This window comes from Haliotis cracherodii, unplaced genomic scaffold, assembly GCF_022045235.1.
Source record: "Haliotis cracherodii isolate W230 unplaced genomic scaffold, xgHalCrac1.p SCAF_2, whole genome shotgun sequence".
Classification (NCBI taxonomy): domain Eukaryota; kingdom Metazoa; phylum Mollusca; class Gastropoda; order Lepetellida; family Haliotidae; genus Haliotis; species Haliotis cracherodii.
Window position 1 is genome coordinate 51,181,734 of NW_027266275.1, and position 22,974 is coordinate 51,204,707.

At 43.2% G+C, this 22,974-nt stretch overlaps 1 protein-coding gene across 2 annotated transcripts in view; it reads left to right on the plus strand.

Annotated features, from left to right (window-relative positions):
* The window catches only part of LOC139469229 (cGMP-dependent protein kinase 1-like), a 102,993-nt gene that overhangs the window by 11,580 nt on the left and 68,439 nt on the right, over nt 1–22,974 (plus strand). The window lies entirely within an intron of this gene.

The window sequence follows — 22,974 nt, forward strand, 5'->3', positions numbered from 1 at the left end:
CAATCTGACCCCTCTGTCTGATCCCACCATCTGACCCCCTTTTGACCCCTCCATCTGACCCCCCGTCTGATCCCACCATCTGACCCCTCTGTCTGATCCCACCATGTGACCCCATCTGACCCCCCGTCTGATCCCACCATCTGACCCCCCGTCTGATCCCACCATCTGACCCCCCGTCTGATCCCACCATCTGACCCCTCTGTCTGATCCCACCATGTGACCCCCATCTGACCCCCATCTGATCCCACCATCTGACCCCTCCGTCTGATCCCACCATCTGACCCCCCCGTCTGATCCCACCATCTGACCCCCGTCTGATCCCACCATCTGCCCCCTCTGTCTGATCCCACCATCTGCCCCCTCTGTCTGATCCCACCATCTGACCCCTCTGTCTGATCCCACCATCTGCCCCCTCCGTCTGATCCCACCATCTGACCCCCCGTCTGACCCCTCTGATCCCACCATCTGCCCCCTCTGTCTGATCCCACCATCTGCCCCCTCTGATCCCACCATCTGATCCCCCGTTTAACCCTTCCTTCTGATCCCACCATCTGCCCCCTCCGTCTGATCCTACCATCTGACCCCTCTGTCTGATCCCACCATCTGCCCCCTCTGTCTGATCCCACCATCTGACCCCTCTGTCTGATCCCACCATCTGCCCCCTCCGTCTGATCCCACCATCTGACCCCCCGTCTGACCCCTCTGATCCCACCATCTGCCCCCTCTGTCTGATCCCACCATCTGCCCCCTCTGTCTGATCCCACCATCTGACCCCCCGTTTAACCCTTCCGTCTGATCCCACCATCTGCCCCCTCCGTCTGATCCCACCATCTGACCCCTCTGTCTGATCCCACCATCTGACCCCCCGTCTGACCCCTCTGATCCCACCATCTGCCCCCTCCGTCTGATCCCACCATATGCCCCCTCCGTCTGATCCCACCATCTGCCCCCTCCATCTGATCCCACCAACTGACCCCCCGTCTGACCCCTCTGATCCCACCATCTGCCCCCTCTGTCTGATCCCACCATCTGCCCCCTCTGTCTGATCCCACCATCTGCCCCCTCTGTCTGATCCCACCATCTGACCCCCCGTTTAACCCTTCCGTCTGATCCCACCATCTGCCCCCTCCGTCTGATCCCACCATCTGACCCCTCTGTCTGATCCCACCATCTGCCCCCCATCTGACCCCTCTGATCCCACCATCTGACCCCCGCCTGATCCCACCATCTGACCCCTCTCTGATCCCACCATTTGACCCCCCATCTGATCCCACCATCTGCCCCTCCGTCTGATCCCACCATCTGACCCATCTGACCCCCCGTCTGATCCCACCATCTGACCCCCCAATCCCACCATCTGACCCCCCATCTGAACCCACCATTTGACCCCTCTGTCTGATCCCACCATCTGACCCCCCGTCTGATCCACCATCTGACCCCCCATCTGACCCCACCATCTGACCCCTCTGTCTGATCCCACCATCTGCCCCCTCCATCTGATCCCACCATCTGACCCCTCTGTCTGATCCCACCATCTGACCCCCCGTCTGACCCCTCTGTCTGATCCCACCATGTGACCCCCCGACCCCACCATCTGCCCCCTCTGTCTGATCTCACCATCTGACCCCTCTGTCTGATCCCACCATCTGACCCCTCTGTCTGATCCCACATCTGACCCCCCGTCTGACCCCTCTGTCTGATCCCACCATCTGACCCCTCTGTCTGATCCCACCATCTGACCCCTCTCTGATCCCACCATCTGACCCCCCATCTGATCCCACCATCTGCCCCCTCAGTCTGATCCCACCTTCTGACCCTTCTGTCTGATCCCACCATCTGACCCCCCGTCTGATCCCACCATCTGACCCTTCTGTCTGATCCCACCATCTGACCCCCATCTGACCCCACCATCTGACCCCTCTCTCTGATCCCACCATCTCTCCTCCATCTGACCCCACCATCTCCCACAGGACGAGGGGGGCACTACCAAGTTCTGACTAAAGGGGGTACCTTAGCCAGGTAGAACAAAAGACAACTAGTTCAATATACACAGATTTATTCACATGACCCTCATATATATAGGTAGCTAACAAATATATACAATAACAGTGAACAAACAATATACTTTCCAGTGACCAAGCATGTTCCTAGGAAGGCGAGAGCAAAGTCTGTAGACACTTCTTCCCGGACCGATATGTATACTAACCTACATGTATATGTGTTATACATATCACAACAAGCTGAAGTTTTGGGGGGACCACCCATTTTTATGGATTAACATTTATATGAATAAGTAAGGATAGAATTTATGGATGAACAACCTTTTTATTACAATTAAGAGAGACATTTCAGTGTAAGTTCTAACACCATTATCAAGCAAGTGATTTACGGAGTATGGTTGACAAGTATATTTTCAGGTAGGAGGCAATGTTTATACAGGAGAGTAGATATTAGATGTAGTTTTACTGGAGTGGAGAAGCCTGTTATGTACACAAAAGTGTAGTAAAGACAATTATCAGCGAAGTCAGTAACATAAACAAAAGGGTTAAGCCGGTAATATAAACATCATGATTATGGCTGATTGGGGTCTTTGATGAGTTGATAAGCTGTGTATTTGCATAAAATACGCAATAGATAAACTGAAATACTCCAACAAATCAAACCAAGTGTATCAAATACACAAGAAAAACTATAAATATGCTATTGAAATTAAATTAATGTGTATATTACAGCTATTAGATAAAACGATTGCGTATACTACCACTGTTAGATAAAATGATTATGTATCAACCAATCGCGAAATTCACTTATGACAGTAACATTTGGAAAAGCTTGTGTGACAAAAATACTGATAGATGACAATTGAAAAGCACATCGTTCCTAGTCAATGTACATGTAGTTTCTTAAACAGTTGCTGGTTGGAGTTAAAAAAAATAATGCCTTTCTTACAATGCTAGGTTTTGCAAACAAAAACAGCTTCCCAGAGAGGGAGCCGCACGCAGACGCAAACGGAATTATGAATATTCACATAGTTCTAAATGATTTTCAGGGATTGTTATGAAACAGGTTTTCAAGTTAAAAGACCCAAATGTCAAGAAACAGGTGGGTAAAAAAGATGGAATACCCTCTAAAAGATATGCAATCAAAATCAAACCCCTAGGTGAAATACCAAAAAAACCAAAGCTTATCTTTAGCTCTGTAACAGTTAAGTTAGGCAACTAAATCTGTGCATGTTGGATAGTCAGTGTTGGATAGTTAATGTTGGATAGTCAGCGTTCGATAGTCAATGTTGGATAGTCAATATTGGATAGTCAATGCTGGATAGTCAATGCTGGATAGTCAAAGCACCAGTGATGGTATATGTTGGACAGTCAGTATAAGAGTTAAGTTAGACATCAATATCTGTGTACATGTTGGAGAGTCAATTTTAAGGTTAAATTAGGCACAAATATGGGTATATGTTAGAGAGTCAATATGACTGTACATTTTGGCCCCAGTTGTGGTATAATTCCCGTAGACAGTAAAATGGTGCACATGAGTACCAGAGATTCACCTTGGACATGTTGGAAGCATTTTAGTTCAGTGCTGGGACACACTGGTTTTCTACTCGCTTTACAGGAAAATACCTGTCGGTAAGTGGGGAAAAAAGCAGGAAAAAAAGCAGTTCCTTCTTTTGTTTAGTTTTCAGCTCCATTACAGGTCAGCTGGTATAAAAAATAATAAAGAAGGTTTAATGTGGGAGGTGAATCTGCAACACAGGTGTTGCTTTGTAAAAGCAAACCTGGTGAATCACATGGGTGTACTGTTGTGCATCTATGCATCCTTTTTTTCCATTTCAACAAAATTTACAGTTAGCGGATCTCATCTTCCTGAGGCAAAGGAGTTATCTTATTATAAAAGTAAAGTTTTCACCCTTGCCGAACAAGGTTGGAATTATGGAGTTGTATTTTGGCTAAACTAACGAGTCCATACAATACCCCATCAAAATTGCTTAACAAAATCAACATTTGGTTCATAAACAACATGGCAACTGGCATGCAGATACCGTTCAATTGCAGGGTTTGCTGAGCAAGTGTACTGTCAACTGGGCATGGACAGATGTTTTCCAAATCTTTTCATATTTACGAACAAGGTGCTCATGTGATTTGATGGTGCTCATTTTATCACAATAAAGATCTTGATTATCGACCAGATCGTATTTACTTGGCTCTGCCATTTTGTTTGAAGCAAATTCAAGTGATAAGAGAGGTAAAATCTGATTGATCTATAGGAGGGACATGGAAGGGACATAACTTGTAATCGCAACTGGTGGTGCTGCTATCGATTACAGCCTTGTTCGGCAAGGGTGGAAACTGGACCTATATAGTCAGTTAACTACCTTGCCTGAAGGAGTAGAAGATGACAGATCTGTAAAGCAAGTAAAACAAAATGTGGCCTTAATTATTCTTACAAGGGGGAAAATGAATAGTTTGCAGTTTTTCAGTTTGCTAGCAGCACTTCCTTCACATGTTCCCTTGGTTCTGTGCACCGAAGTAACAGAGGGAATTAGGCTTTGAGAAATACAACCATGACTCGCATGACACTGGAGGGGTTAATGTTATTAATCCTGAATTGAATTGTATTTATGTGTGACAGTTGATCAAATTGTTGAGTTACAAGTGACAGTTGGCTGTTGAATCTTAAATAGAACAACTCTCACTTTGACATGTTGGACTGACACACAGACCTTCATATACTACGGGCAGAAGCATCAGCAGGAAATCTCACTTCAGATTCCACAGGAGGCATTATTGACAGAGTATTGGCAGGCTGTTGTAATTGTCCAGATTTGTCCAGAACATCCACACCTAGGTGATAGTGCTAATGCCATTACCAGTTAGCAGGGTAAATCTAGCCAATCCCAAACAGTAAATATTGATGTTGATTTTCTTGTGGTATGATCAATAGTCCAGCAAAAAGGAGGTTTCTGTACTTGCTAACTGTGATATATGAGCTGTTGTAGAACACATGGACACAGTGTGTCACCTGTAGGAGTAGAACACATGGACACAGTGTGTCACCTGTAGGAGTAGAACACATGGACACAGTGTGTCACCTGTAGGAGTAGAACACATGGACACAGAGTGTCACCTGTAGAAGTAGAACACATGGACTCAGTGTGTCACCTGTAGGAGTGGAACACATGGACTCAGTGTGTCACCTGTAGGAGTAGAACACATGGACACAGTGTGTCACCTGTAGAAGTAGAACACATGGACTCAGTGTGTCACCTGTAGGAGTGGAACACATGGACTCAGTGTGTCACCTGTAGAAGTAGAACACATGGACTCAGTGTGTCACCTGTAGGAGTAGAACACATGGACACAGTGTGTCACCTGTAGAAGTAGAACACATGGACACAGTGTGTCACCTGTAGAAGTAGAACACATGGACTCAGTGTGTCACCTGTAGAAGTAGAACACATGGACACAGTGTGTCACCTGTAGGAGTAGAACACATGGACACAGTGTGTCACCTGTAGAAGTAGAACACATGGACACAGTGTGTCACCTGTAGGAGTAGAACACATGGACTCAGTGTGTCACCTGTAGGAGTAGAACACATGGACACAGAGTGTCACCTGTAGAAGTAGAACACATGGACACAGTGTGTCACCTGTAGAAGTAGAACACATGGACTCAGTGTGTTACCTGTAGGAGTGGAACACATGGACTCAGTGTGTCACCTGTAGAAGTAGAACACATGGACTCAGTGTGTCACCTGTAGGAGTAGAACACATGGACACAGTGTGTCACCTGTAGAAGTAGAACACATGGACACAGTGTGTCACCTGTAGGAGTAGAACACATGGACACAGTGTGTCACCTGTAGAAGTAGAACACATGGACACAGTGTGTCACCTGTAGAAGTAGAACACATGGACACAGTGTGTCACCTGTAGGAGTGGAACACATGGACTCAGTGTGTCACCTGTAGGAGTAGAACACATGGACACAGTGTGTCACCTGTAGAAGTAGAACACATGGACACAGTGTGTCACCTGTAGAAGTAGAACACATGGACTCAGTGTGTCACCTGTAGGAGTAGAACACATGGACACAGTGTGTCACCTGTAGGAGTGGAACACATGGACACAGTGTGTCACCTGTAGGAGTAGAACACATGGACACAGTGTGTCACCTGTAGAAGTAGAACACATGGACTCAGTGTGTCACCTGTAGAAGTAGAACACATGGACACAGTGTGTCACCTGTAGGAGTAGAACACATGGACACAGTGTGTCACCTGTAGGAGTAGAACACATGGACACAGTGTGTCACCTGTAGGAGTAGAACACATGGACTCAGTGTGTCACCTGTAGGAGTGGAACACATGGACTCAGTGTGTCACCTGTAGAAGTAGAACACATGGACACAGTGTGTCACCTGTAGAAGTAGAACACATGGACACAGTGTGTCACCTGTAGAAGTAGAACACATGGACACAGTGTGTCACCTGTAGGAGTAGAACACATGGACTCAGTGTGTCACCTGTAGGAGTGGAACACATGGACTCAGTGTGTCACCTGTAGGAGTAGAACACATGGACACAGTGTGTCACCTGTAGAAGTAGAACACATGGACACAGTGTGTCACCTGTAGGAGTGTGCCTTAATGCCGAGTGCCAGACAGGGTAACAACAAGTACCATCTTCTCACATCTTTTGGTATGATGAGACCGGGGATCGAACCTGGACCTTCCGCTCTCCGGGTGGACACTCTACCACTAGACCATGGAGGTGGTCTATGGTGCTCAGGATTGGAGGATTGTTTGGGTTTATTTCAGCAAATGAGCAAAACCAATGTGTATTCATGTCTGCTTATTTTCATGGATCTGTAATGAATAATTATTTCCAGGATTTCTAAACGATCTACCAAAGGTCCATTAATGTGAGCATGATGGTGTCTTGTGGCCATCAGCGGTTTCCGCAGCCCATCTTCCGAAATTATTGTATAATTATTTTCCAAACAAAATAGGTTTGACAGTTTGTCCTGAAAGTAAGGTTGTTAGGTATTACTGGTATATCGGTAGATTGAGGTTCATTCTTTCCGCAACATGTATCACAATTTCAGTTTTCCATGCTCCATATTTCGGGTGATTTCAAATAGGGATTTTTAACATGTTTTTAAAATCATTATACTTGCCAAATGCCTTCACTTCCCAGGAGCGAGCATCCAGGGCCCCAAGATGGCTGCGTATTTATTGAATGAGTAAACATTATGTTGTACCAGCATCTTCTTTTGTTCCATTTATGAACTTCAATACTTCAATGTATCAGATGGCTTCTGAATTAAATATTTAGAATTATACAATATATCATGATATGTATCGCAATACGATCTTGTGCATTGCAAAATATTGTGATACATTTTAAACTTTCAATACCCATCCCTATCATTAAGAGAATTCAGGTTACTTCAAAGATTTAAAATTGAAACTTGATACGTTGGTGTGTTTTACTGCCTTAAGAATTGATTAAAAAAGGACATGTAGAAATGTTAGTTCTTTGGAACATAAATGTCCAAAGAGATCATAAGAAGTTCTCCAAATAATGTCAAACTGCCCTTGACCTTTTTGTGTCTCCGTCAAGAAATAATTTGTGACAAAGCATTCCCCTATTGCTCCATTATGCTACAGGCAGGATGTACTATGTTATAGTTTATATACGAGAGGTAAATGGGCTCCTGCTAGAGCGTTCTGCATGTTCAGGAACAGATGGATCAGCAGTATAAAGTGGGAGCTGAAGGAGTTTAAAGCCACACTCATGGATTATAACCGTGACAGTGGCTGATTTGTGCACTGGCACATTGTCTTGGGGGGGAAGCACACCTTTTCTCAGCTTTCCATGTCTCTGCGTCTTAATTCATCATGTAATTGCTTAAAAAGTGCTAGATTATTACGAGATATGTCGTGCCTGGTGGGTTTTTGATCAGATGTCAGAAGCTTTGAAACCCAAAGAGCTGATACTTTCTTCATTGCCAAATTTTCTGTGATGATGGAATGTAATCTCTCCTGGGAAATGCCTACTGAACTAACAATGTGATGCTCAGTCATTCAATGGTCGGTCATCGCCATATTCTGGATTGTCTGGATCATTTCTGGTGTTGTTGAAATGACAGGCTCTTCAAGACGGGATCCTCTCCAAGGCTCTCCCTTCATTGTTTAAACTCTGCTTTCTCCCCATTTTACAGTGGCATAAGAAGGGACATTCTTCCTTAGTATCGTACTCATATCTTCATGAATAGCTTTTGGTCTTAAGCCCTTTTTCTGCAAGTGCATGATCACTGCAGGTTCCTCAAGTTCATCCATTTTCCAAAAGTTTCCGACCTATGCTTATTTTACTGACTTGTCACAGTGAACCAGTTTGCTCCTTTGACTCCAGTTCTCTTGTGTATAAGATGCACTGTCCACAACAAACGATTTCACTATTGTAATTCCTTCTATATGAAGCACAGAACTTATCAATGAACCCTCATATCTACACTTGTATGTATTGATTGCTTTACTCTCTGGAGTCAATTCGCTGTGATACGGGGGTATGTGATGTGTATACCTCAGGAATGTGTAATAGTTGTATGAGAGGAAATACACACTATATCATGAGGACTTGTGGATATCTGTAATATTGGATGAAAATACTCTAAATACACACTATATCATGAGGACTTGTGGCTTTCTGTAATATTGGATGAAAATACTCTAAATACACACTATATCATGAGGACTTGTTGCTATCTGTAATATTGGATGAAAATACTCTAAATACACACTATATCATGAGGACTTGTTGCTATTTGTATCAAGCTTCAGTCGCAGGAAAATACACAGTACAAAAAATACCCTGAGGATTGGTTCTTTTTGTGACAGGCGACTACTTGGAGAGATGAGACACCAGTGAGCAGAGATCAGTAGAAAGTGCTTCATGAATAGTTCATGATGTGTCTGGTATCTTTAGATCTTTCGGGGATCTGTCACACAAAGAAAGGGGCAACTTAAAAAGTTTTAATTTGCCATGTTTAGTTTTATCTTGATGAATTCCAAATTGTTTGTTGAGAATATATGTTGATGAAAAAAATATAAGTTAATATTTCTGTAGTTTTCACTCATTTCAAAAGACAGACTGAGACATCTGCACTAGAGAGACATGCTCAGTAGGTCCCTGAAAATGTCCACTGCTGGCCAGAGCTCGGAACACCCTCTGTGTGATAGTGTCGGTTATATTTACTTGGGAAGTGCTTCTTCCATCCCTGTGTTATGTTAAAACCCGCCATGAAGACTGCTATGATCAACCAACTGTTTATTTTCTGGCTAGAAGAATAGTTTCGCCATTGCTCTTGCCCCAAAGTATGTTTAAGTAACTGTGGGATGTGGGTAAAGATGGAATTTAGACTACACATACAGCAACTTCATGCAGTGTCTAAAGATCAGTACAACACAAAACCTCTAAATTGTATGTATGAGGTTAATGAATGGTTTCATTAGCTCATGAGTACACATTGTATGCAGTGAAACCATGATTTCAGAGAGACGTAATCTGTGTGAAGTCGACGCACAAAATCCAGATTAACAAGATGCACTGTGTTTGTTCTGTAGAAATAAGAACATTTTAGATCTTTTTGTTTTCTACTTTATAATTCTTGTGAGTTGATGTACCAACTACCATACTGACAAGTTTTTATCATGACAACCCCATTAGTTTGTTTAACGCCACACTCAGCAATATTACATCTTTATGACGGCGGTCTGTAAATAATCAAGTCTGGACCAGGCAATCCAGTGATTGACATCATGAGCATCGATCCACGCAATTGGGATACGATGACATGCATCAACCAAGTCAGCGAGCCTGACCATCCAATCCTGTTAGTCGCCTCTTATGACAAGCCTAGTCACCTTTCACAGTTTTCTGGCTCTTGACATTTAGACCCAGAACAATAATGGTGTTTTATTGTTTTGTCAACCAAGAATTTATTTAGTTATGCTATTGTATGGTAGGTCAGGCAATTCCTGGATTGTAGAGCCTTATGTTGCTGGTTCCCTAAGAGCTCCTGGTGCAATGCAAGCCCTTAACAGTGATCTAGGACCTCATTTCGTTAACAACCTGATACTTCTGTTGAGTCAGCAGATTTATGTTAACGCTCTACCAGAAACTGAGGCAATTTGCATGGCCAAACTATTTTTTCAATTCTGACAGTTTGCATGGAGGGTTACCAATCTGGCTAGACTAACAACTACTATTTGACAGTCGTGGTATGGAGTTGTGGTTGGCAATTCCATTGCCAAACTTTTCCTGTGCGCTGCTGAATGGCTGGTGATTCACACAGGCTTATAATGCCATTGCTGATGCCGATTGCCTGCACTTTCAGCTGGTAACAACATTACATTAAGTCTTGGTCACAATACTTCACTTGATAAGCTGGTAAAGTGGCAAGAAAAGAAGGTAGGTTTGCAAATGTAACTAGGGAAGTCAGGATATCGGGGAGAAACAGCTGAATGGGCCCACCAACATCATCTGCCTCAACTTCACCGCAATTGCTAGGTGAAATTCACTTACATTTTGGGGTGGTAATAACCTGAATGTAAAATTTGACATTGGCTTTTCTTAGATGTTTGACTGTCTGGAATGGTCAGGTGAACTGTTAAAAATCATTGGAAGGTCACGACCCTAGCTGTCCAATCTTCAGAACAGTATGGAGCTTGTTATCTTTCCCAGAAGGCCACACATGTTTACAAACACGATTTGATTACAGTGGATGAATTGATTTTTCCAAGATATTATCCATAACTCTGCCTGTTAAAACAAAGAGGATAGCTTCCGTGGGGGTTATCAGGGAAATAGGTTCTGCTGGTGGCATGAAGCAGACACTCTCAATGCAAGATTTCCATTGATGACATTGAGAAACCTCGGTGGTTCCTGATAGTGGTAAATTTGTGGCTTCTGGTGAATGGTGGTTTGGAAATCCTTCAGTTTTGTCAATTCTTTCAAATGTATTACATTTCAAGCTGCCTGTTGACATTTTCTGCGATAGTTTTTAACATTTAATGATGCCCTCAATTTTGAGGTTGTAGCATTAAGTTAACGATGTGGATCCCTTAACTGTCATGCTTGTTTTGAAACACTGGAATATAATTTCAATATCTAATATTATTAAGAAAGCCACAGGGTCACAAGTGGCCTTGTTATCCAAGGAGCTGCAATTCACTATGAAGTGTTTATTTGCCCTTGGGCATGCCAGAAACCTAAGATCTTGAGTTCGAATCCTTGATTCACCCTATATATGTGTCGGCACCTCACCCGTGCTCCTAAGTTTCACCAAAGTGGTAAACGTTTAACACCTCACATCATGCTCACAAGCTGTGATATGACTACAATAACTCTATAAAAGACAACTCATTCAATTAAAAAAAGAAACTTTTATTTGAAACTGATTTAATGAAGGCCATTGTGGACGAAAACAAGTAGTGGCCCTTCCTATCTTTTTTTAATTTTTTTTTTTTATGAGCAGCATTTTGTTTGATGAAACAATATTCTCCATCAGCTGAGTGAGTATGTATCAAAGCATTGAACAGCATTTCAACAGGAATGTACACACTTACGCAGACCGTATACGTTTGATAGCATGAGGCATGTTTGCCTTATATCACACTGAGTCATACTTGTATCTTGTTCTCACTTTAAGGGTAGCTTAGGCAGGTAGGACAAGAGCTGATTGGTACAATATGCACAGATTGTTTTACATGAACATCATATATATAGGAAGTTAACAAATACATATACAACAAGACTTGCTCGGTCCCTGGGAAGTCTATGTATGGTTACCATGCATTGTTGCATATATTTGTTAGCTACCTATATATATGATAACAAATAACTCAACCCAAAATAGCACGAGAATCTGTTTTTTACTGAGAAAGTGTTAACCCAATATTAACATTTGTTACATTGACCACTTTCTAAATGGCATTGTGTGTTCATATATATATGATGTTCATTAAAATATATCTGTGGTTTGGGGAACAAGGAGTGGAGTTAATTGAAGAATGAATCTACACACATATAACACTGTGATGAGTGGCATGGAAGAGATGATGGCCTCCATTGAGCAGGGTGGTGAGTGGCATGGAAGGGATGATGGCCTCCATTGAGCAGGGTGGTGAGTGGCATGGAAGGGATGATGGCCTCCATTGAGCAGGGTGGTGAGTGGCATGGAATAGATGATGGCCTCCATTGAGCAGGATGGTGAGTGGCATGGAAGGGATGATGGCCTCCATTGAGCAGGGTGGTGAGCGGCATGGAAGGGATGATGGCCTCCATTGAGCAGGGTGGTGAGTGGCATGGAAGAGTACAGGGAGCAACAGAGAATTCCTGTATGGACTCAGGGGGCAACAGAGAATTCCTGTATGGACTCAGGGAGCAACAGGGAATCCCTGTATGGGCTCAGGGGACAACAGGGAATCCCTGTATGGATTGAGGGGCAACAAGGAATCCCTGTATGGGCGCAGGGGGCAACAGGGAATCCCTGTATGGACTCAGGGGCAACAGGGAATCCCTGTATGGGCTCAGGGGGCAACAGGGAATCCCTGTATGGACTCAGGGGGCAACAGGGAATCCCTGTATGGACTCAGGGGGCAACAGGGAATCCCTGTATGGAATCAGGGGGCAACAGGGAATCCCTGTATGGACTCAGGGAGCAACGGGGGATCCCTGTATTTGCAAATACTAAATAGTGAACTGTTATTTAGTGGATGCATCGGTAGATGAGGATGTACCTTATATTTTACCATTTTCTGCATCAATAAAACAAACAAAACAGTCAGAAAAACCTAAAACCTAACACATTCCTGCTGCTCATGTATACAGTGGTTAATCATACGGAAGCGGTACTTTCTTGTCAGGTCCCATTTTAATCTAAAAATAGCTATATATCATTCTGATATACGTCTAACTCAGATTTTGAGGTAACAGTGTTATTTTTGTATAAAATACTATGTCATTCAATACACCTTCTGTGGAACACATTCCCATGATGTGTTACTATTTAGTGAATTGTGATGCCCATATTGCCGACCCGGGCAGGATTTGAACGGGACGTAGAGGTCGTGGGCAGTGAATAGATCATGGTGGGAAATGTACAACTACAGGCTGTGATTACAGTCAGATGAGAGAGATTTCCAGCTACAGCAGTATGCCATGATCTGATTGGCAGACCCACATCAACTCAGAACACTCCCCACGATTGACAAAGTATCGGCAACCTAGGCTGCATTGCTATTGACTGGACACAAAGCAATTCCACAATCTGTGTTTGAAGTAGAGCTATTGCTCGTGTGTAAGCCCTAATCTAATTACGGAAAGTTCGAGAAGGGACACAAATGGTGAAGTCAACATCATGATCAGTGTGACTGGAATCAAAGATTGGTAAGAATAGGTGCTCCGGACAGTCGTTGGCATAGGAATGAAATACAGGATGTCCGATAAAGAGTGGGCCTTATGTTTGTTTGATTGTAAGAATCTGCTGCTGTACATTAGTAGCCTGGTGTAATGGCGTCTCACATTGACCATTGGTAGCCTGGTGCAACAGTGTCTCTTATTGACCATTGGTAGCCAGGTGTAACAGTGTCTCATATTGACCATTGGTAGCCTGGTGCAACAGTGTCTTCCATTGACCATTGGGAGTCTGGTGTAACAGTGTCTCTTATTGACCATTGGGAGCCTGGTGCAACAGTGTCTCCCATTGGCCATTGGGAGCCTGGTGCAACAGTGTCTCCCATTGACCATTGATAGCCTGGTGTAACAGTGTCTCTTATTGACCATTGGTAGCCTGGTGTAACAGTGTCTCACATTGACCATTGGTAGCCTGGTGTAACAGTGTCTCTTATTGACCATTGGTAGCCTGGTGTAAAAGTGTCTCACATTGACCATTGGGAGCCTGGTGTAACAGTGTCTCACATTGACCATTGGTAGCCTGGTGTAACAGTGTCTCACATTGACCATTGGTAGCCTGGTGTAACAGTGTCTCTTATTGACCATTGGTAGCCTGGTGTAAAAGTGTCTCACATTGACCATTGGGAGCCTGGTGTAAAAGTGTCTCACATTGACCATTGGTAGCCTGGTGTAACAGTGTCTCACATTGACCATTGGTAGCCTGGTGTAACAGTGTCTCTTATTGACCATTGGGAGCCTGGTGCAACAGTGTCTCTTATTGACCATGTGTAGCCTGGTGTAACAGTGTCTCACATTGACCATTGGTAGCCTGGTGCAACAGTGTCTCATATTGACCATTGGTAGCCTGGTGTAAAAGTGTCTCATATTGACCATTGGGAGCCTGGTGTAACAGTGTCTCACATTGACCATTGGGAGCCTGGTGTAACAGTGTCTCACATTGACCATTGGGAGCCTGGTGCAACAGTGTCTCATATTGACCATGTGTAGCCTGGTGAAACAATGTCTCTTATTGATCATTGGTAGCCTGGTGTAACAGTGTCTCACATTGACCATGTGTAGCCTGGTGAAACAGTGTCTCTTATTGACCATTGGGAGCCTGGTGTAACAGTGTCTCATATTGACCATTGGTAGCTTGGTGTAACAGTGTCTCACATTGACCATTGGTAGCCTGGTACAACAGTGTCTCACATTGACCATTGGTAGCCTGGTACAACAGTGTCACACATTGACCATTGGTAGCCTGGTGTGACAGTGTCTCACATTGACCCTTCTCTCTGAGGCTTCAGAGACTAGTCTGTCATTTGATCAGGGCTGCTGAGATGTAGTAGCTCCTCTGTCCTTGAATTAGGGCTACTAAGAAAGTAGAGAATTCACCGTCATTTAATAGTGGCTACTGAGAATTAGACATTCTGTCATTTGTATAACCTCTGTCAGTGGTCCAACATAGCCACCCTCATTCAGTGGTCCATCACAGCAACCCTCAGTCAGTGGTCCAACATAGCCAACCTCTGTCTGTGGTCCACAGCCACCCTCAGTCAGTGGTCCGTCTCAGTCACCGTCCGTCAGTGGTCCATCACAGCCACCTTCCATCAGTGGTCCAACACAGCCACCCTCTGTCACTGGTCCATTACAGTCACCCTTCATCAGTGGTCCACAACCACCCTCAGTCAGTGGTCCATCTCAGTCACTCTTCATCAGTGGTCCATCACAGCCACCCTAAGTAAGTGGTCCATTTCAGTCACCCAGTCAGTGGTCCATCACAGTCACCCTCAGTCAGTGGTCCATCTCAGTCACCCAGTCAGTGGTCCATCACAGTCACCTTCAGTCAGTGGTCCATCTCAGTCACCCAGTCAGTGGTCCATCACAGCCACCCTCTAACAGTGATCAGCTGATCAGCCTTGATCGTTTCTATTGGTCAATCAGTTAGTATCTTATCTTGACTCAAGGATTTCAAATGTTTAAACAACATAGAATAATTGATTTATTGGATAATGGCTTTCTTTTCTGGTAATCCTGAATCCTTTAAATTTACCATTCCCCATTTTTCAGAGCCATGTTTACTTAATGAGGAAAAGGTGTTCCATTTGGCCAATGTTAAATTGAGTCTTTCCCCACAGCAAAGAAAGTCATGTTTTGCCATTAGAAAAAGGGGATTCTGGTTGTTTTGAAGGGTCTTGAATCAAATTAATAGTAAACAATGTTAAGAGAAACTAATTTTTTAAATAAAACAAGTCAAATATGAGGGATATTGGCTTGACAATATCTGTCAGCTGGTCACAATGACCAATTCAGTTAAAGAGCAATGTGTCCGATTGACAGCTGTGACGAGCAACAGTGTTGGGCACCACTTATTTGCTCCATACATGGGGGTGAGTGAAGGACTGTGTCCTTAGTGCAGCAGGGGGCACGCTCAATGATGTGGACCTTACTTGGCCGGGATGAATTTCTTTCACCTAACTCCTGATTTGTGCAGGCAAAATGAATGGGTGTTGAGTTGGATGAATGACTCTTGAAACTTGACTGAATGGTTGGAAAGAGATTTTTGCTCTCCCTGTCTGACCTTCATAATAGACAGTAAAGAGTGGTATGGAATCATCGCTGAATTAAGCCCACACTTGATCAATCTTGCCTAATAGAGTCCATCTATCTTGTGAAAGCTGTAATAATAATGTCATTCAGCGAGGATGGCAAAATAACGTTTCCCATCATACTTTCTATCAAGGTCAATGATTTCCTCATTGTGGGCCTGGTGATGTGGCTGGTGACAGCATTATTGCCAGCAGTGTGTTCAGTAGTGACTGGTGCTAGACTGTAAGCAACATGCCAGACGGTGGGAAGCCCGCTGCTGTCGGAGTCATCACTTTAACAAACGTGGCGGAAAATAACTGGCAAAAACCTATTGAAGCTTGTTAGCCATTTATGGCGGAAAAGAAAGCTGAAAGCATGCACTTGGTCAGTCTAGAAGCTGTCAGAAAGACGTCTTGAGAGGTTCCTCTGTATTATGCATGTTATCAGAAATTTTCATTAATGCAACTAATTGTCATTTTCCTATTTATAAAACTGAAATTTGAAGTCTGCTGTCTGATGAAGACTTCCACTTGTGCTTTAGGGAGGCTATGCAATGATGACGCAAGACATGAGATGACCTATAGCAAGTCTACCTTCTTATATGGGAGAGAAACATCAAGCAAACACCTCTGAAGGGAAATGTTGGAATTTTTGAAATCCGTAGTGCATAGAACATCTATGATTTTTCTAAATCTGTTCCCTCTCTGTATTTATGGAAGAAAAGTAACTTAAAACAATAAAATGTGAAATTTCTTCTTCAGTGCAGCATGGTTTAAACACTGCATGGCTATTGATTCCAGGAACATTACATGCATTGTTGTGTTTGAAGTAGGTATTCCCCTTGCACCTGATAGAGCGGTCATTACTGATGGCTTCCCTCATCAGGGAGAACCCAGGGGACATGTTTGCTGGAGTGGTGCTCTCTACACTCACAGCGGCTGTAGAGCAGGGAGAATGGAAACGTTGAGAAAAGGAATGAAACAATCCTTTTATAATGAACACATTCCATTTTGTGGTTCCGTGTACCCATTTCTGGATTGTTCCCAAAGGCTTCTCCAGTCTGTGTCATAGTGGGTCAGAGTACTGGCTAGACTGTGGATACTGTAAATCAGGAAACTAATGCGTCACCAAATTAATGCAAGCATCGACCCTTGGCCTAAGATGCGTCATGAAATTAATGAGAGTATCTTGACTTTGAACTTTTAAGACTAATCAGCAAATGATAACACTAAGACTGTACACCTAGAATTCAGTGATATTGTATGGAGTGATAGCTTCAACTCCTTGACATAAGAATCTTGCATCCATGAAATCAAAAGCAGAAAATTCCAAATTAGGCATATTCAAATGAGATAGGTCTGGTGACTGACAAATAGTGTACAAATTCCAAGATTCCAAGAGTTGTCACGTGAGTTAGCACAATGCTGTGAAGATATAGGAGCTGTGTTTGGTATTCATCATGACGCTCTTAGTGTAGTGGACTGGTTCACTATGTGGGTGAGCAGTGTTTTGGCTTCTTATTATGTGATGATTGGACAGGGTTACCAAGAACACAGACTCCAACATAGATGGTTGGCAACTGATGAACTTGAGTAAACAAACTGACGGCACTTGACACAGATCTTGGTGATAAGCACTGTCTAAATCAGTGCTCAATTACATTCTTTATTGTGAATGTTCTTTTGTGTGTCCGAACCTGACATGACAATAATATAATAAAAGTGTCTCTTAAGAATGCAAGCAACCCACATTTTTCAATTTAATTTCTTGCTCGCATTACTTTCATCATTTACAGTACTCCAGACCAGTACCATTATCATTTGAAGACACTGCACACTCTTAGTGTCCCTGCACACTCTTAGTGGCCCTGCACACTCTTAGTGGCCCTGCACAGTGATGAAACGGGTGTATGACCCAATGGTGCAGGGTCCAGGGTTCAATCCCGGCCACATCATACCAAAAGATGTTAAAAGATAGTACTTGTTGTTGCCCTGCCTGGCTCTCGGCATTAAGGGGCTAAAACAAGGACTGTGGGCTCGGATTCAGTATTCTGTGTCTGAGTAGGGTATTCATGTTAAACTGTGGCATGGTACCTCAGTGAGCTAGCACAATACAATCAGCAGTAGTCTGGACTAGCACAAGCAGCCACATGCATGAGAATAGACACGATGGTTTGTTGCTTGTGGGTGCCTGTGTCCAGCAACTCGTTTCAATATATCAAATCTTTTCATTCCATGTAAGATGTCACTATATTGTAACCATGCACTTCAAAATTCCCTGTATTTTAGTGCTGAGGATATTGTAAGTGTCTTAATTAAATCATATCATTTATAAATCATATTTTTTTAAACAACAATACCTTGTGGCAATGTGTTCTTATAGCTAGCTTCATGGACACACCTTAACATGATCGAGTGCCCTGTGGCCCACTTGGAAATAAACCTAGTTCTATCCTGCTAAGGATCACAAGACTGGATATTGCAGTACACCAAATTCAAATATTTGACATTTGATGTTAATGTGATGTCGTACTCTTACACTTTGTTACAGTCATTTTCACTACAAATTAAGAATGTTTCTGGTATAATTTTCATCATCTTAAAAGAGTTTTAAAACATGGGATGGAAGTGCTTCACCTTTTGAATGTTCTTGTGTATCTAGTAATATATGTTTTTCAGAGTAAAGGGGCTGTGGGGTAGTCTTATGGTTAAAGCATTCATTCGTCATAACAAAGACCCAGGTTTGAGTCCCCACTTGGGTACAATGTGTGAAGCCCATTTCTGGTGCACCCCGCTGTGATATTGCTGGAATATTGCTAAAAGTGGTGTAAAACCATACTCACTCACGCACCTGCCCAAAATTCTTTTGGCAGTCACAGGTTTCAGTTTGGAGCATGGATTCCCTATTCGATTATGACAAATGTAGTTTGAAAACTTGCTTCATTTACCATTTATCCCCTAACCTAATAGCATGCAGCCCATACTAACTCTCATTCATCACACTCACTGAGCAGCAAAACAAGCAATCAAATCAAATCAGTGAGTGGCAGAAATTTCCAACCATATATATTTCAGGTGGCAAATCAGATTACAAGGTGGCCTGTTTGCCATTTGCTGCCAGTAATATCAATCTCTGTATATTATGTCAATGATCCCGCACTAATTGAAATCCCCCGAACAGCCTGCTCCCTCCGTCTCCATCAGTCATAGCTCATAACACCACCATCCCTGTACCAGCCAGGTTATAAGACAGATTCTCACACACAGATATGATTCTAGGAGACAGTGCAGGTAGGTGTTGACACACTCACTCCACTGGGTCCTGGGACACTCACAGTGGTGACCTAACCATATTCTGCAAATATATGTCAAATGGTAATCAATTCTGCAAATATTAGGAAGTGTAACAATTTCCAGAAGCAAATTGACTCCCAGTCCCCTGCCTTATTGATACTGAGTATGATGTCCAGGCTTAGAGGGAACTGCAGGAATATGTCCGGGGATTCAGAGGTTGCTCCTAGCTCATCTCAGCTTTTCATTTTTGTGTGGCACACAGATTGCTGGATATTTACATAATTGCCAGTTCATGGTTATAGTTCATGGTTGGCTGTGGTTAGCCTTGTTGGTAAAGAAAGTCAATAAGGAAAGCCCAAAGGCGTGGAAAAATAAAGTGGTAACGTTAGTCTCGTTGTGGGATAAGTAGTGCTTGGAATGAGCTTACCTCATTGCTTACCTTTAGACGAAAGTCTCTGGACCAATTTGTCATATTTGTGTGATGCCATTTCTTCATGTCCTGAGTCATGATCTGGCTAGAATATGGCCAAAACAATAATACATTTATGCACACTCGCTCAGTCAGGCATCTTGAAATGGTTTATTTTTGGACTTGGCTACAGCATAAGTTAAAACAGGTTGTCTGTACCTTTTTACAATACTTGAAAATGTTAGTAATAAAAATATAAATAGTAAATAATCATTAACTCAAAAAGCCATGTCTTCTTAAATTTTGAGATCGCTGAAAAAAATTAGTTTAACATTATATTTGTATGTATGCATTTTGAGTTTTGTAAAAGCACCCCATAAACAAAGTTATCGAGAAAAGAAGCTAAAGATGAAACTGTGTGAGTGTCATGACCCTCCCAACAGTGTGTATCCTGTGTGTGATGACACTCCCAACAGTGTGTATCCTGTGTGTCATGACACTCCCAACAGTGTGTATACTGTGTGTGATGACACTCCCAACAGTGTGTATCCTGTGTCTTGACACTCCCAACAGTGTGTATACTGTGTGTGATGACACTCCCAACAGTGTGTATCCTGTGTCTTGACACTCCCAACAGTGTGTATCTTGTGTGTGATGACACTCCCAACAGTGTGTATCCTGTGTCTTGACACTCCCAACAGTGTGTATCCTGTGTGTGATGACACTCCCAACAGTGTGTATCCTGTGTGTGATGACACTCCCAACAGTGTGTATCCTGTGTGTGATGACACTCCCAACAGTGTGTATCCTGTGTGTGATGACACTCCCAACAGTGTGTATCCTGTGTCTTGACACTCCCAACAGTGTGTATCTTGTGTGTGATGACTCTCCCAACAGTGTGTATCCTGTGTCTTGACACTCCCAACAGTGTGTATCCTGTGTGTGATGACACTCACAACAGTGTGTATCCTGTGTGTGATGACACTCCCAACAGTGTGTATCCTGTGTGTGATGACACTCCCAACAGTGTGTATCCTGTGTGTGATGACACTCCCGACAGTGTGTATCCTGTGTGTCATGACACTCCCAACAGTGTGTATCCTGTGTGTGATGACACTCCCAACAGTGTGTATCCTGTGTGTCGTGACACTCCCGACAGTGTGTATCCTGTGTGTCATGACACTCCCGACAGTGTGTATCCTGTGTGTCATGACACTCCCAACAGTGTGTATCCTGTGTGTCATGACACTCCCAACAGTGTGTATCCTGTGTGTCATGACACTCCCAACAGTGTGTATGCTGTGTATGATGTCAAAATGTCTTCATGCTACATGATTCAGCTGGGATAGTGCGGAAGTCAGGGTACCACTCACCATGCTCACTTTTGTAAATTGTAATGTTCGTCGTAGTGATAGGAATCTGTGTTAGACTTCTGAGACTTATTTATAAAGTCACTTGTATAATGAATTGGACAGACTCTGGTCTTTGACCCGGGAATGGAGATCCTCAGTGGCCCAGAAATACCTCCCTCCAGCTGTCCAGGACTGGAACCAACCAGATGTGAGCAGGAACTGTGAGAATATTTGTACAGAATTGATTCAATGTCCGACTTTCCCTTCTAAATCCAAGTAGACATCAATTAGGTTGTGTTATGCTCCTGAGGTCTTCTCCACCTCACCCACTCTCCCCTTCCCCTGGCCCCCATTCAGTCCATCACAGAGTCCACAGGTGCCGCTACCTAGTTGGGGAGCATTGATCTGTGGCACTCAGTTACACATTGGCAACACGAGCAAGACTTGGTCGCTGATAATCACCTTAATGATGTGAGGAAACACTGCTCTGGCTAACCATTAGAAGAAAAAGTACATTTTTTAATCACTGTTGGTGTGACTTTAGTTAAACCAGTGTATAAAATTCTCCATAATTTCAGTCTAACAACTGAACTGGCAAAGTTACCAGAACAGATATAATGTTGCCAGTCCAGAATTCTCTAGGCTAACAAACAAAACTAACAAAAGGGTTAGTATAAGAATAGTACTGTTTAATGTTAGTTCTCAGAAAATAACAATGAATTGGTGGATTGTCAAGTTAGCAACTTTAACCCCCACCCATTGGACATGCAACTTTTCAAAACTGATGGTCCGTCAGCAAACTAGACCGGCTCAGACTGTCATGCAGACGAATATCATAAACACTGGTTAAACGCGGAAGAAATATTATTTACTGCATCCATCTCGTTGATACCTAAACATTTCAAGTTAAAATGGAAGAACTTTTTGAGATTGATGTGTATTCAAGAGGTCTAAACATGTGGTTGTCAAGGTCACATGTCAGCAGTGGCTGTACGTCTGACCACTGTTCCGGGTCATAGTTAGGCTTCATGGACAGTCAAGTTATAGATAGGATCCTGACTCCCACATCACTTGTGCCATTGCCACCACTTGAACCACCATACTACATACCCGACCATTTCTGTTTACCTTGCCACCATCCTCGTCCAATGATGCCCTAATCACTCCTTCCTTCCTGCCCTCTTGCAATCCCATCTTGGGAAGGTAGTTTATCTCAGACAGGGGGCTCTCCACAAAGGATTCAAACAGAATACAAGTCTTTGATCATCCACAGCTAATTTCTCCCTTCATTAGCTGCCACCGCACGACACACAGGTCTCACCACTCTAACCTTCACCAACTTCATATGCACATATTTGGAATGAATAAACGGATAAATCAGAAGTCATCTCAACCTTCACAAGTGTTGTATCCTTCTCATTCCTAGCCGCATCAACATCCAACCCGGCACTAATACAACTGGATCTAAGTTTGGAAACATTTATGACTTTATGATCAAAATGTGGCAGGTCTATGATAGGGTTTAATTACAATTAGCCTGTTGTTGAATGACATTGAAGATGATAGCTGGCTGCCCTAATGGGCAATGTTTATCAGCATCACTTGTGACAAGAACATCAATTCTGGGGTGGAAGAAGCAGCAAAGTTGAAGCTTTCATCCCAGCTTGGTTAAGATGCACATCTCAAAATAGTTGTCAAAAGTCAATATCACATGAAACAAGGGTGTGTTGTGTCTCTGGCCTGGAGGACAACCCTCTCTGCCATCAATTGCTTCTCAATGGCATCTAGATTGAGGAAGCTGTGATCAGTCGTCTACAGGTCAGACTCGGAGATTACTGTCACAACACAGTTAATGATTACATAGCCA